Source organism: Pogona vitticeps, chromosome 2 (assembly GCF_051106095.1).
Source record: "Pogona vitticeps strain Pit_001003342236 chromosome 2, PviZW2.1, whole genome shotgun sequence".
In the NCBI taxonomy this organism is placed as follows: Eukaryota; Metazoa; Chordata; class Lepidosauria; order Squamata; family Agamidae; genus Pogona; species Pogona vitticeps.
Window position 1 is genome coordinate 79,989,797 of NC_135784.1, and position 14,445 is coordinate 80,004,241.

The 14,445-nt window shown below is 39.7% G+C and overlaps 2 long non-coding RNA genes across 2 annotated transcripts in view; both read left to right on the forward strand.

Moving 5' to 3' along the window:
- On the forward strand, nt 1-8,897 carry LOC140704416 (uncharacterized). The gene is made up of 2 exons (XR_012083597.2): nt 1-2,187; nt 4,795-8,897. It is a non-coding gene; the product is annotated as an uncharacterized LOC140704416 (long non-coding RNA).
- The window catches only part of LOC144586744 (uncharacterized), a 70,418-nt gene that overhangs the window by 23,243 nt on the left and 32,730 nt on the right, over nt 1-14,445 (forward strand). The gene's annotated exons all lie outside the window — the stretch shown is intronic.

Consider the following 14,445-nt stretch of genomic DNA (forward strand, 5'->3'; position numbering starts at 1 on the left):
TTTATTACATTTATATCCTAGCCTAAAACAACGTTTTCAGGGTAGATGAGAAGGTAAGTGGTATCAGCTTAATAGTATCCTGAAGACCAGCAAGGGACACTGAACACATTATTGAAAGTTGTTTAGCTTAGAACAGAGAAGGGCAGAAGGAGGTAGACTGGAATCTCCATATGTGGTCTCCAAGGACTTTTGGCTTCCTAGTGTTGAACAAGACCCAACTCTACTATTACGTAGTTAACAAAGTTTCTGCTTCCCAGTTTTGAACAATGTCAGCAATTTAAATTAGGCTCCTTGGAGTAACACAATGAATTACTTGTGCTATCATTACTTGGAGTAATGTTAACAACTTGGCTGCCAAGATGTAATGAGTAACACAGTAAGTTTCTTTTACAAAGTAACATCTGTGATAATTTATGAGCAAAAGTTCAGAATTTGATAGATGTTTCAGAACTCAAAGTCTTTTAATTCTAGAGGAGTTATACATAAGTATGGAATTTATAGAAATTGTAGGAAGAGGTAACAGATGGAATTGTCATATTGCCAGAGCTCTGAACTTCTTGCTGGCAGTTTTTTTTCATAGGCAATAAATCTTTGCAATTTATTCACAATATGTACTTTGGGCATTGTTATGAGGACATTATATAGCAGTTAAGGAATAATCTTTTACCATTCTTTTCCAGCATTTCAATTCTTCATACATTTTTCTAAACATGTGACCTGGTACTGCCACTGATAGGTCAATTAAAATGGGAAAACTTCTGTAATAACAAAAAGCTACCAATTTATGTTTTACTCTTTTCTAAGAAGGATTAGGTAGAGATCTGCAAGGTAGACGTTTGCATTGTTTTAATGTGTCCTTGTAGTTTAGAAACACGAGCTGCTTGCATGATGCCAATCGAAGCCTGGATTATAAATTTTCTGTCCATACAAATAAATACAGAAGCAAGTACAAATTATACTGCAGTAAAATTACATGATCCCATTAATGGGTTCCTGGAAGCTTTCTGCCTGCAGCCATGCATCAGCTATTACAGAGACTTTTCAAAGGCAGACCTATGATATGTTGCAGTAATCCAAATTAAACATAGTTTTCTCCAGGAAAATATGTAGTTGATGTATCCATCCAGGGTAGGCAAATTTTCTCTCTTAGGTGGCAGTTCCATCCAGATGGGATTCAAGCCCAAACAAGGTGTTCCAAAGAACTTTATTTTGAGAAAATCTTGGATATTCCCCATATGTCAGCATGATTGCCACATCATCAGAAAGACCCTGGTTCTTCTCAGTCTGAAGGCATGTGATTCATTGACTGGAGGCCTCCTATCTGTGTGTTTTTTAGTCTTAGAGCTCTCTAGGATGGGAAGTAATTGAGCTTCCTCTCCTTTCTTCATTGAGGTTATTGTAGGTAGATACAGCACTTTTGCAGATAGATCCAGAGGTTCTCTCTACAGGTCTCTTAAAGTGCACTGCTGCTAAAGAGCTTAGTGCAGCCTCTCCAGAGAAGTGCAGGTTCTTAGAGAAATGCTGGAGTCACGAGGTCTTATGGAGTCCTTAGTCTAGAATCTTTATCTACAGAAATCTTCTCTCCTGGACCTAGGCAGTCTCAATTAACTGGGTGGAGATAGAAAGCAGGTTGGCTGTTGTCATGCCCTCACTGGATGCATCATCCAGGAAGGATTAATCAGAATCTCCTGAACCCAACATGGATGAATGATTGTTGACCCTGGACCCTCCAAGACCTAGGAGACCAAATCCCCAAATGTTAGCAGATCCTTTAGGAGCCAGGAGCATGAACCACCAAGTAAAGGTGGCTTTGGAGTGTAGTGAGAGGAGGCTAGACTCCCTCCCCAGCCCACACGTTCCATAGACTGAAGGGAAAACCAGGTGGTCAGAAAGACCCACAGCCCAAACCCTGCAACTGAGGCCTCCGAACTGCACAAACATCTGCAACTGAGTTCCAGGTGGTGGAGCAGCAGCAGCCTAGCTATAAAAGGAGCCTTAAGTGGAGACTGGAAGCCATGAGATACAATGTCTCTACCAGTTCTGGATGCCTTGCACCCCAACTTTGCTGCTTCCTCCTTGCTACCTGTGATCTTTTGAACTGCCTGCATGTGCTTTTGGACTTGCTTGACATGCACTGTTTTAGACTCTGGATCTGGCTGTCCTGCATCTGGTTTACCATACACTCTGGTAAGTCTCTTTTTGGAGGCTCAGGAATTAACATTACAGTGGTGCCTCGCTAGACAATGATAATCTGTTCCACTGAAATCGCTGTTTAGCGAAATCAATGCACCTTGGCTTCTCCTGACCCTTCATCTTCCCCTGCTCTCCCGACAAAGGCTTTAATAGCATTTCATTGGAACACATACAGTGGTGCCTCGCTAGATGATGATAATCCGTTCCACTGAAATCACTGCATAGAGAAATCATTGTCTAGCGAAAAGCATTTCCCCATTGGAATGCATTGAAACCTGTTTAATGCATTCCAATGGGGAAGAATCGTCATTGTCTAGCGAAGATCGGCTATAGGAAAGCCACTTTGCGAACCGCCAATCAGCTGTTTAAATCGCTGTCTTGCGAAGCTTAGGTCCCGAAAACACCTGTTTTGTGAGTGCGGAGGAAGCTGTCAAAATTGTCGTCTAGTGAAAATCGGTTTGCGAAGCAGGGACAAAACACTGTCCAGTGAAATTCCCCCATAGGAATCACTGTTTTGCGAATCGCTATAGCGATCGCAAAAAGTCAATGTCTAGCGAAAAAACTGTCATGCGGGGTAACTGTCTAGCAAGGCACCACTGTACCATGGAAATAGAATAGCTATGGGAAGAAAGGCATTGCCAATAGGAATGTATTTAGATGGCTAGCAGGGATACAGAGAAAAGGAGAAAGAAGGAAATGAAGATGGAGAGTGGGATAGAGGTGCGAGAAGACAAATAGAACTAGAAAAGAGTTGCTGGCTGAAGACGTAGGAGAGGCATGTAGTTTACTTTTGGGAGACAGATCAGACAGTTGTCTCTTGGACGACCAAAAGCTAGAAAGTTGCTTTTAAAAAGTAGTTTTTACAGTTATACTTCTTAATTAGTGTGAAGATAGCAATTATTTAAAGCAACTATTTTGTTTTCCAGTTTCTCAGAAGCAGTTACTGGTTAAAACACTCTTATTGCAATAGTGGTGGCTCACAGTATACAACACACTTTCTTCTGTCCATGTCAACATCATTTTAACCGCCGTAACAGAACATGAGCTTAAACTGTATGCTGTTTGGCTTCCACCACAATTTAGTGAGCTCATAACCTCATAACTACAGTGGTGCCCCGCATAGCGATGATAATCTGTTCTGGAAAAATCGTCGCTATCTGGATTCGTCGCTATGCGAAAAGAAAAAGCCCATAGGAATGCATAAACCCTGTTTAATGCGTTCCTGTGGGCTTAAAACTTACCTTTAAGCAAAAATCCTCCATACGGCCGCCATTTTCGCTGCCCGGTATGCGAGGAATCGGCACGAAAACACAGCGGGCGGCCATTTTTTTCCGGTGGCCATTTTGGGACCGCCGATCAGCTGTTTTTAAAACATCGCTATGCAAAAATTGGTAAGCGAAACAGCTTACCGATCATTGCAAAGCAATTTTTTACCATTAGAAACATTGTCATGTGATCGCTTTTGCGACCGCAAAAACCCCGTCGCTATGCGGATTCGTCATTAACCGAGGCGCTCGTTAAGTGAGGCACCACTGTATTAAGTAATTTAAAAACAACATGTGTTTCTTTAATATCCTGCCTTTCCCCCAGAAGTAGGACCAAAAGAGGTTGAGAAGGTAGAGCCCCCTGCCCTTGTCAGGATGCACTATCCTACCCCAAGGACAACAAGAGAAGATGAGGCCCTGATAGCTGACGATTCTTTGGTCCAAGAAGGAGAACTCAGGCAACAGTCTGTTACTAGAGGACACCTTGATGCTTGGAACATTTGTATACCCTCCTGTTGGGATTATATTTAAACTGCACCCTGTATGCCTGGAAATGTATCCTAAGGGTCATCTAGAATAGATTATACATTCTTAAACTATTTGTCTAGCTAAGACAATGGAAAACTGATCGAAAAAGAATACCATATCACTCCAAGAGTAATAACACTTCAAGGAAAGATAGTGGATCCTTTGCAAGACTTTCAGGAAACAATGGCACTCATTACTGTGAATGGACCTACCCTATAATTTTAGCTACCTCAGTCTGTTTCTTGAAGAACAGATGGAAAATGTTGACTTCAAGGATCCCCTCCCTAGGAAACCGTAACAAAGGGCAGGAAGTGTTAGAGTCATCATTCTGACACCAGAAACAATTAGCTCCTTCAAATTATTAAATTAAGCAAGTGAAGAAGGCATACCTCACTCACTTGCCAAGATTTTTTTTAAATGTCCTATTTGTGAAGGGAAATATGTGCAAAATAGATCATGCACTTCATCAGTGTGTAATATATCATTTTTTATTTCACTCTATCAGCACAAAACAAGAGCTTTTAATCCATCAAAGTGGCTTCCTGAGAGATACCTCTATGTGATTATGGTGAAATGTGGTGTCCACATTGTGGGGATCTTACTTTATTGACATGCATCCCTGTAGACCCTGATGAGTCTTGTGGAAACCCTACCACAATTTTTAATGTGCAGAACTCAAATAAATATTTTTGAAGCAGCACATAATTTCACTGAGCCCCTCATAGCTCAATATTCAAAGATATCTGTTTACAGATAATAATAATCATGTGCCTTCAACTCAGTTCTGACTTATAGCAACCCTTTTCAGGATCTTCCAGGTAGAGAATACTCAGAAGTGGTTTGCCATTTCCTTCTTCTGATGGCACCCTGGACCTGTGCAGCTTGGCCAAGACAACGCAGATTGGCTCTACTCACAGGAGATACAGTGGGGATTGAAATCCCAACCTCTGGCTCCGCAGTCAGATACCTAAACTACTGAGCTGTCCAGCCAGCTGTTTGCAAATGCATGAAAATTGTACAGTACTCGTGTATCTAGGAATTTAAACTGATTTGTTATTGCCAAACATAGTCATATAAGAAAGTAAGATATACACTTCAGATAAAAGTAGAATCATGTGTAGAACTGCTTTGCCCAAGGGAGTTTATAAGAATTATTTATAATCCATCAATTTTAGCTAAAAGCTTTGTAGGTACATTTGATGCTCAGTAGGCAGAAATGTACTGTTTCTAACAAAGCACAAAGGAATTAAATGTACAGTACATATTATTATTATGAGCAAATAAGTACTTTCTTCAAGAGATTCATCTTCAATATTAATTATTGTGATTTACTTGGGGAATGCATTGTTAACACACATTAATGGTTTTTAACTACTTTAAATATTCTGCTTCATTAAGTTAATATACTGTCAGCAGAGGATTTACAGCTTTCCTTAGAGGGGGAAAATCTATTGGCATATTCATAAAAATTTACTGTGTATGTTATTAGTATCACCTTTAAAAGCAAAAACTGTAACAAGTTCCTGACATTAGCAATCCGAGAGGCTAGAAAAGTACTAAGTACTGTGAGCCATTTATTTCTGAACCAACCCAGCTGTGATAAATACTGGCTTGAAGATAATTGGTGTTCTTTCCCCATGTGCAACTGGATTACAGTCTTGACACCAGAACATGTTATGCTTAGGTTGAATAAAGATTCACATATAAATCATGTGTAAATTTCAGTTTGTGGTTCACAAACATTTAATCACTTGATAGTTTAATCACAAACTGAATACCGCAGATACATTTTTCATATAATCTCAAAAGCAATATTTTTCAAAGAAATATGCTCATACATTCAAGCAAAATCCAAAGGAAAAAAGAACAGAAAATAAAACTAAAAATTAAAAAAAGACAAGAACATTGTGGCATCTTAAAGACTTACTATTATATTTTGATGTGAGCTTTCATTTATCAAGTCCACATCTTCAGACATATGGAATAAAATGAAAATCAGACTTCACAAGTAAAACATTCAAAACATTCATTGGCTTTAAGAGTCCGGGGTGTATGGTTGCATCTCACAGCTAGCTCTTCTAAAACTACAACTATGAATTTCACATTCAGGTTAACTCACAACTGCAACACTTTCATATTTCAAAATATTTTCTCCGAGTCTGTTGTAAGGTCACACTGTAGGTAACAGATAACACTTTCAATGAAGCTGAAATCATATTAATGTTTCAGATATGTGATTCTTAAGCAGACCCTCATGCTTGAGCAATCATAAAGGTAAAGGTAAAGGTTCCCCTTGACAATTTTTGTCCCGTCGTGTTCGACTCTAGGGGGCGGTGCTCATCCCCGTTTCCAAGCCATAGAGCCAGCGTTTTGTCCGAAGACAATCTTCCGTGGTCACATGGCCAGTGCGACTTAGACACGGAACGCTGTTACCTTCCCACCGAGGTGGTCCCTATTTATCTATTTGCATTTGCATGCTTTCGAACCACTAGGTTGGCGGGAGCTGGGACAAGCGACGGGAGCTCACTCCGTTGCATGGATTCGATCTTACGACTGCTTGGTCTTCTGACCCTGCAGCACAGGCTTCTGCAGTTTAGCCCGCAGCGCCACCACGTCCCCATTGAGCAATCATACTTGCAAATAAAATCATTGTTATAGGTGACCAATCAGAAAACAAAGCAAATTATACATATGAAAAAAAAATCTGCTATGGCAATTCGACATTTTTCACCCCTAAAGGCATTCCCTCTTTTAATGAACTGTTTTCTACGAGGCAGACTTGACTTTCAGATAGGAATCTTGAGGTTACAGAACATTTGCCTCAAAACAAGGTCTGAGTCTTCCAGTTCTCTGCTGGAATCAGTACATGAGCCCTGCACTTTGCTTTTGCACCACTTGAAAGCCAGTGTCAGGATCCTTCAATCATCCTTGACACTCAGTGTGCCTTTTTAGAAGAATGAAATTACCAAAGGAGAGTTCAGAGGTGAAGTGGGTTACATTCATAAATTCCAGTTTGCATCTAATAGCTTAAATAAAGATTGGGATTTTTAGCATAGTGTAAGCTGGTTTTCTATTCAGTCTTTTCTATAGCCAATAAATTGTTTAATGTGGTAAAGCTAAGACTATACTTTTATCTAAAATTTTTAGACTAAAAATTGAGGGTCATCTTATACACTGAAGTAAGCTGAGGAGAGTACAAAAACAAGTGGAGGGGAAAGCAGGGATCAAATTGTTCCTGTAGGGCTTTGATCCCTGCTTTCCCCTCCAGTTGCTAATCCTTAGCAAAAGGAAAGCAGGGATCAAAGCACTTCAGGATCACTTTGATCCCTGCTTTCTCCTCTGCTTGCTAAGTCCCATGAGGCTTAACAAAAGGAGGGGGGATGAATCAAAGCAATCCCATGGCTGTATGATCAAATGAAAGGAATCAAATGATCGTGCAGTTGCGGGATTGCTTTGATCCCTTTCCCCCTCCTTTTGCTAAGACCTGCAGGGCTTAGCACAAAGGGAGAAAGCAGGGATCAAAGTGACCCTGCAGCTCTTTGATCCCTTTCCTCCTACACTTGCTAAGCCCCACCTAGATTTCTTAATTTTGGGTTAGAAAAGTGAGGGCATCTTATACATGGGGGCATCTTATAAATGGAAAATATGGTAGCTTTAGCACAATCAATTATTTCTTTAAAATAAACATAATTTGCACTAAGACTTCAAAGGCAACAGCCTAACCATTGTCTATCAATCACAGACAAACAAATTATTCTACCTATTCCTAGAATGTATGTGTGATCACCACCTTGTTTCCTTCCCGTGTTAATGCTGTTGGCACTTTAAAGCTTCACTACTGGGTTTGACAATTCAATTATATCACTTTTCCCTTGTTACCCACCCCCACAACCATGTACACTGTATATATAAAACTGTGACCTAACTCTTGTACTCCATGCATCTGAGAAAGTGTATTGTTATTCATGAACACTCACATTGAAATCAATGTGTTGGTATTCAAGGCGCCAGAAAATTTCTGTTTTTGTTTCCGTTATATATCCTGAAATAGTCAGACATGAGTACCTCTCTGAAAACTGGCATCAGTGGGAGCTTTTCTCTATTATGACGTGTTTTAAAAACTCTTCCTACTCCATGATCTTAACCTTACTCTTGCCTCCTCTGCTGCAACATTAGCTTATGTCAAATTAAAATGTACCACTCAAAGGCAGTAAGATCTGTCTGTTTTAAGATGGACAGTCATGTGTAATTGACTACAGATATATTCACTTATCTATTAACTATTAATATATTTGAGATTTCAGTAATTTATTCTCTTTCAGTCAAGTTTATTTTTGTGTTCATTGGAATGTATTCAGATTGATGGCCAAATATTGACTAAAGCTTACCATTCCTAATAATCCCATAAAACAAAACTTTGTTGATATCTAAATATGTTGACTATAAAACACTTAGAAGATCAAATATGTATGTGAAATCTATTGTGTTGCATAAAAATTATTATGACTTGTTATCCGTGGCTACTTAATGTTTGGCCAGATAAAAAAGATTTTACCAAGATAATTCTTGGAAGGCGTCTGCTGAAGAAATTATACTTCTAGAGAGCTAAAATTCAGTAAATTCAAGTCAGGAGGATAAAAGGTAATTTAAAACAATGGCATTTGCATTTAGATTGAATGTTCAAATGTAGCCAAGGCTATTGTGGTTATTGTGTCATTGTGTCAGACAGCAGTGATGTATGTGGCAAGTAGTTTACCTTTGTACCAGCTATCAACCCTATTACATTTTTTAAAATCTTTTTAAAACATAAATTGAATGGAGTATTCAGATCATACTTTCTTCTTGTATTTAGCTTAGATATAGAGTGGGGAATAGGAAGGGGGAAATCCCAGTTTTATATATATATATATATATATATATATATATATATATATATATATATATATATATATATATATATATATATATATATATATATATATATATATATATATATATATATATATATATATATATATATATAACAAAATTCTTTCCATTTGAAATACAAGGAAATCTGCAAATGTTGGAATTTTTTTACTTTAAGAAGGAACTGAAAAAAATTCTTTCCCCCTGCTTCATGTGGATAAGGGTTTTGTGTGTCTCTATGTTTGAATTTTGGATTTACACCATTAGCCTACACATGTGTGCTTCAAAATAAGTCATATTACAGTGTCTTACTTCCACATAAGATTGGAATACAGGATTGAACCTTTCATTATTAAGTGGACATAGGATTGAAGTTTTAATTTGTTGGTAAAATCACCCTGATCTACTACCTAGTTTGTTTAACAACTGTGCAGAGTAAATCTTCCATAGACCCAACTATCACCAGATGGGAAAAACAATAGAAGTTCCACAAGAGCAGCAAGCTTGCATGGATGGTTACTTAAATACACTATACCGCCCTGTAGCCACATGCATATGAAATGCAGCTTTTTGTTGAGCAGCATAGACTTGTTGAGGGAACATCTTGGCTTTCTCTTTTTCTGTGCAAATATTACTGTATCCTTCTAGTATCTAAGTGTGGGGAGAATTCTGATGGGGCTGATGGTGGTCTGTCTTTTCTTCCCCACTGCCTCCTGTTGGATCAGCTCAGAGGTGGGATTCAGCAGGTTCCCACCTATTCTATAGAACCGATTCCTAAATGTACTATTGGTTCTTAGAACCGTTTGCTGGCCTGAGATGAATGAAGGAAGAGGGGCCAGGTGACCAGAGACGAGCGGGGGGGATGGGGGCGCAATTAGCTGCCTCCCTTCCTGTGCCACACTGAGCTGTCTGAGGTGGGGTGTGGGTGAGAGAGATAAAGCCCTGGAAAGAGCAGAGGCGTCAATGGGGGAAAGGGGGTGGCGAGGATGAGTCCTTGACGTCACTGGAGGAAAGCTCATGGCTTCGAGGCAGAGAGGGGGGTGATTGACAAGGCATGAGGGCAGGACACAGAGGGAAAAGGTTTTGGGGTGAGACTGCTTCAGTCAAACACCCAACTGTCCTCATTTTACTATGATTTTTTCAAGTTAAAGGTACCACATAAGACTGTTGCTTATGTGGTACCTTTTTTTTAAAATGTCCTGGGCATTTATTTATTTATTTATTTATTTATTTATTTATTTATTTATTTGTTTGTTTATTTATTTGTTTATTTATTTATTTATTTATTTATTTATTTATTTATGCATTTATTTATTTATTTATTTATTTATTTATTTATTTATTTATTTATTTATTTATTTATTTATTTATTTATTTATTTATCATTAGGACATAGAACCTGTTGTTAATTTATTTGAATCCCACCACTGGATCAGCTGCATATTAGATATTGAGGCCTATAAATTCTAGCAGCATCACTAGTTCTCAGTAGTGACCCTAGGATTACTCTCAGCGCCCCTCTCCCCTGTTTATCTATGACGAACTCTGACAGTGGCACTTCTTGAGCGAGCAGCAGACCTTTTTCCCCCCTAATTATGGCCCAAGCACTTTGTCTCACCTGTAAAGAAGAGACTGCCCCAGCTATTCATTATTGAAAACAGAAGGACTGTTTTAGTGTCCATGCAAACCATTTGATAGAAATAAAAAAAAATGCTCCAAAATTGTGTAGTGTACTTTCACACACACTGTTGTTTATTCTGCTCTAACTCTGCTTCTGTCTGGATCCAGAAGATCCACAAAATCTGCACAGTATTTATTTAATTAAAATATTTTACCCCACCTGTGTCCTAAGGAAGGACCCAAGATGGCTTACATCATGAAAACACAATGTTAAAGCTAAAAAATGTCAATTATTCAAATATTAAACAAATTACAGTAATAACATTATATTTAAAATGTTGGATAAAGTATGACTAAAACAGATTTAGAAGCAACAAAATGCAAAGCATCTTTTTAAAAACCTCTCCTACACAGTCATTCACTAAGGAAAAGCCTGCCTGAAGAGAAAGGTCTTCGCTTGCTTGCAGAAGGGCAAGACACAGAAGTGTATAGGGAAACAAGTTTCCAAAACCATTCTCAAGCTAAGCCCAATCTACTATTTAGTCTTACTTTTTTCCTCATAATAATGTGGGTCAGGTTCCCTTGGCTCTAGTACTGTCAAAGGGGTTCAGGAAGCTGTAGTACAAAAAGGTAATTTTCCCAGGCTCTCTGAGGTCCATATGATTTCTGTCTAATGTGTGTGTGTACTTATAAAAGTAACAGGTCATGACTCATATTTTCTAATTTCCGAATTTTTCAGCTATGTTGGTATTATAGAAAGTCTTTCACACAGTGTTTCAGCATTTTTCTGATTTTCATCAAATGGTTTGCAGGAAGACTAAGAACAAATATTCTGTACAGCTCTCTAAGCTCCTAAGAATCTGAATGATTCATTTCACACCATTTTGTTTCAGATCTTACATTTGTGATCAGGATTTCGGCTCAGCTCAGTCGTTTAGTCGTGTCCGACTCTTCGTGACCCCATGGACCAGAGCACGCCAGGCCCTCCTGTCTTCTACTGCCTCCCGGAGTTGTGTCAGGTTCATGTTGGTTGCTTTGCAGACACTGTCCAGCCATCTCATCCTCTGTCGTCCCCTTCTCCTCTTGCCATCACACCTTCCTAACATCAAGGTTTTTTCCAAGGACTCTTTTCTTCTCATGAGATGGCCAAAGTACTGGAGCCTCAGCTTCAGGATCTGTCCTTCCAGTGAGCACTCAGGGTTGATTTCCTTTAGAACTGATAGGTTTGTTCTCCTTGCAGTCCAGGGGATTCTCAAGAGCCTCCTCCAGCACTACAATTCAAAGGCATCAATTCTTCGGCGGTCTGCTTTCTTTATGGTCCAGCTCTCACTTCCATACATCACGACAGGAAAAACCATAGCTTTGACTATTCGGACTTTTGTTGGCAAGGTGATGTCTCTGCTTTTCAAGATGCTGTCAAGATTTGTCATCGCTTTCCTCCCAAGAAGAAGGCGCCTTTTAATTTCAGGGCTGCTGTCTCCATCTGCAGTGATCATGGAGCCCAGGAAGATAAAATTTGACACTGCCTCCATATCTTCCCCTTCTATTTCCCAGGAGGTGATGGGACCAGTGGCCATGATCTTAGTTTTTTTGATGTTGAGTTTCAGACCGTTTTTTGCACTCTCCTCTTTCACTCTCATTACAAGGTTCTTTAATTCCTCCTCACTTTCTGCCATCAGAGTGGTATCATCTGCATATCGGAGGTTGTTGATATTTCTTCCGGCAATCTTAATTCCGGCTTGGGTTTCTTCCAGTCCAGCCTTCCGCATGATGTATTCTGCATATAAGTTAAATAAGCTGGGGGACAATATACAGCCTTGCCATACTCCTTTCCCAATTTTGAACCACTCAGTTGTTCCATGACCAGTTCTAACTGTTGCTTCCTGTCCCACATATAGGTTTCTCAGGAGACAGATAAAGTGGTCAGGCACTCCCATTTCTTTAAGAACTTGCCATAGTTTGCTGTGGTCCACACAGTCAAAGGCTTTCGCATAGTCAATGAAGCAGAAGTAGATATTTTTCTGGAACTCTCTGGCTTTCTCCATAATCCAGCGCAAGTTAGCAATTTGGTCTCGAGTTCCTCTGCCTCTTCGGAATCCAGCTTGTACTTCTGGGAGTTCTCGGTCCACATACTGATGAAGCCTACCTTGCAGGATTTTGAGCATAACCTTGCTAACGTGCGAAATGAGTGCAATTGTCCGGTAGTTGGAGCATTCTTTGGCACTGCCTTTCTTTGGGATTGGGATGTAGACTGATCTTTTCCAATCCTCTGGCCACTGTTGAGTTTTCCAAACTTGCTGGCATATTGAATGTAGCACCTTAACAGCATCATCTTTCAAGATTTTAAATAGTTCAACTGGAATGCCATCACCTCCACTGGCCTTGTTGTTAGCCAGGCTTTCTAAGGCCCACTTGACTTCGCTCTCCAGGATGTCTGGCTCAAGGTCAGCAACTACATTGTCTGGGTTGTCCGGGATATCCAAATCTTTCTGATATAATTCCTCTGTGTATTCTTGCCACCTCTTCTTGACGTCTTCTGCTTCTGTTAGGTCCCTCCCATTTTTGTCTTTTATCATGTTCATCTTTGCGCAAAATGTTCCTTTAATATGTCCAATTTTCCTGAACAGATCTCTGGTCTTTCCTTTTCTGTTATCTTCCTCTATTTCTTTGCATTGTTCATTTAAGAAGGCCCTCTTGTCTCTCCTTGCTATTCTTTGGAAGTCTGAATTCAAGTTTCTGTAACTTTCCCTATCTCCCTTGCATTTTGCTTCCCTTCTCCTATCTGCTATTTCTAAGGCTTCGTTGGACAGCCACTTTGCTTTCTTGCATTTCCTTTTCTTTGGGATGGTTTTCGTTGCTGCCTCCTGGACAATGTTACGAGCCTCTATCCAAAGTTCTTCAGGCACTCTGTCCACCAAATCTAGTTCCTTAAATCTGTTCTTTACTTCCACTGTGTATTCATAAGGGATTTGGTTTAGATTATACCTGAGTGGCCCAGTGGTTTTTCCTAATCTCTTCAGTCTAAGCTTGAATTTTGCTATGAGAAGCTGATGATCAGAACCGCAGTCAGCTCCAGGTCTTGTTTTTGCTGACTGTATAGAGCTTCTCCATCTTTGGCTGCAGAGAATATAATCAATCTGATTTCGATATTGCCCATCTGGTGATTTCCATGTATAGAGTCGCCTCTTGTGTTGTTGGAAAAGAGTGTTTGTGATGACCAGCTTATTCTCTTGACAAAACTCTATTAGCCTTTGTCCTGCTTCGTTCTGAACTCCAAGGCCAAACTTCCCTGTTGTTCCTTTTATCTCTTGGCTCCCTACTTTAGCATTCCAGTCCCCTAGAATGAGAAGAACATCTTTCTTTGGTGTCAGTTCTAGAAGGTGTTGTAAATCTTCATAGAATTGTTCAATTTCAGTCTCCTCAGCAATGCTGGTTGGTGCATAAACTTGGATTATTGTGATGTTGAATGGTCTGCCTTGGATTCGTATTGACATCATTCTATCATTTTTGAGATTGTATCCCATTACAGCTTTTCCCACTCTTTTGTTGACTATGAGGGCTACTCCATTCCTTCTACGGGATTCTTGCCCACAATAGTAGATATGAGCTGAATTCGCCCATTCCTGTCCATTTTAGTTCACTGATGCCCAGGATGTCGATGTTTATTCTTGCCATCTCCTGTTTGACCACCTCCAGCTTCCCAATGTTCATAGATCTTACATTCCAGGTTCCTATGCAGTATTTTTCTTTGCAGCATTGGATTTTCCTTTCACTTCCAGGCACGTCCACAGCTGAGCGTCCTTTCGGCTTTGGCCCAACCACTTCATTAGCTCTGGAGCTACTTGTACTTGTCCTCCGCTCTTCCTCAGTAGCATGTTGGACGCCTTTCGACCTGAGGGGCCCATCTTCCAGCGTCATATCTTTTAGCCTT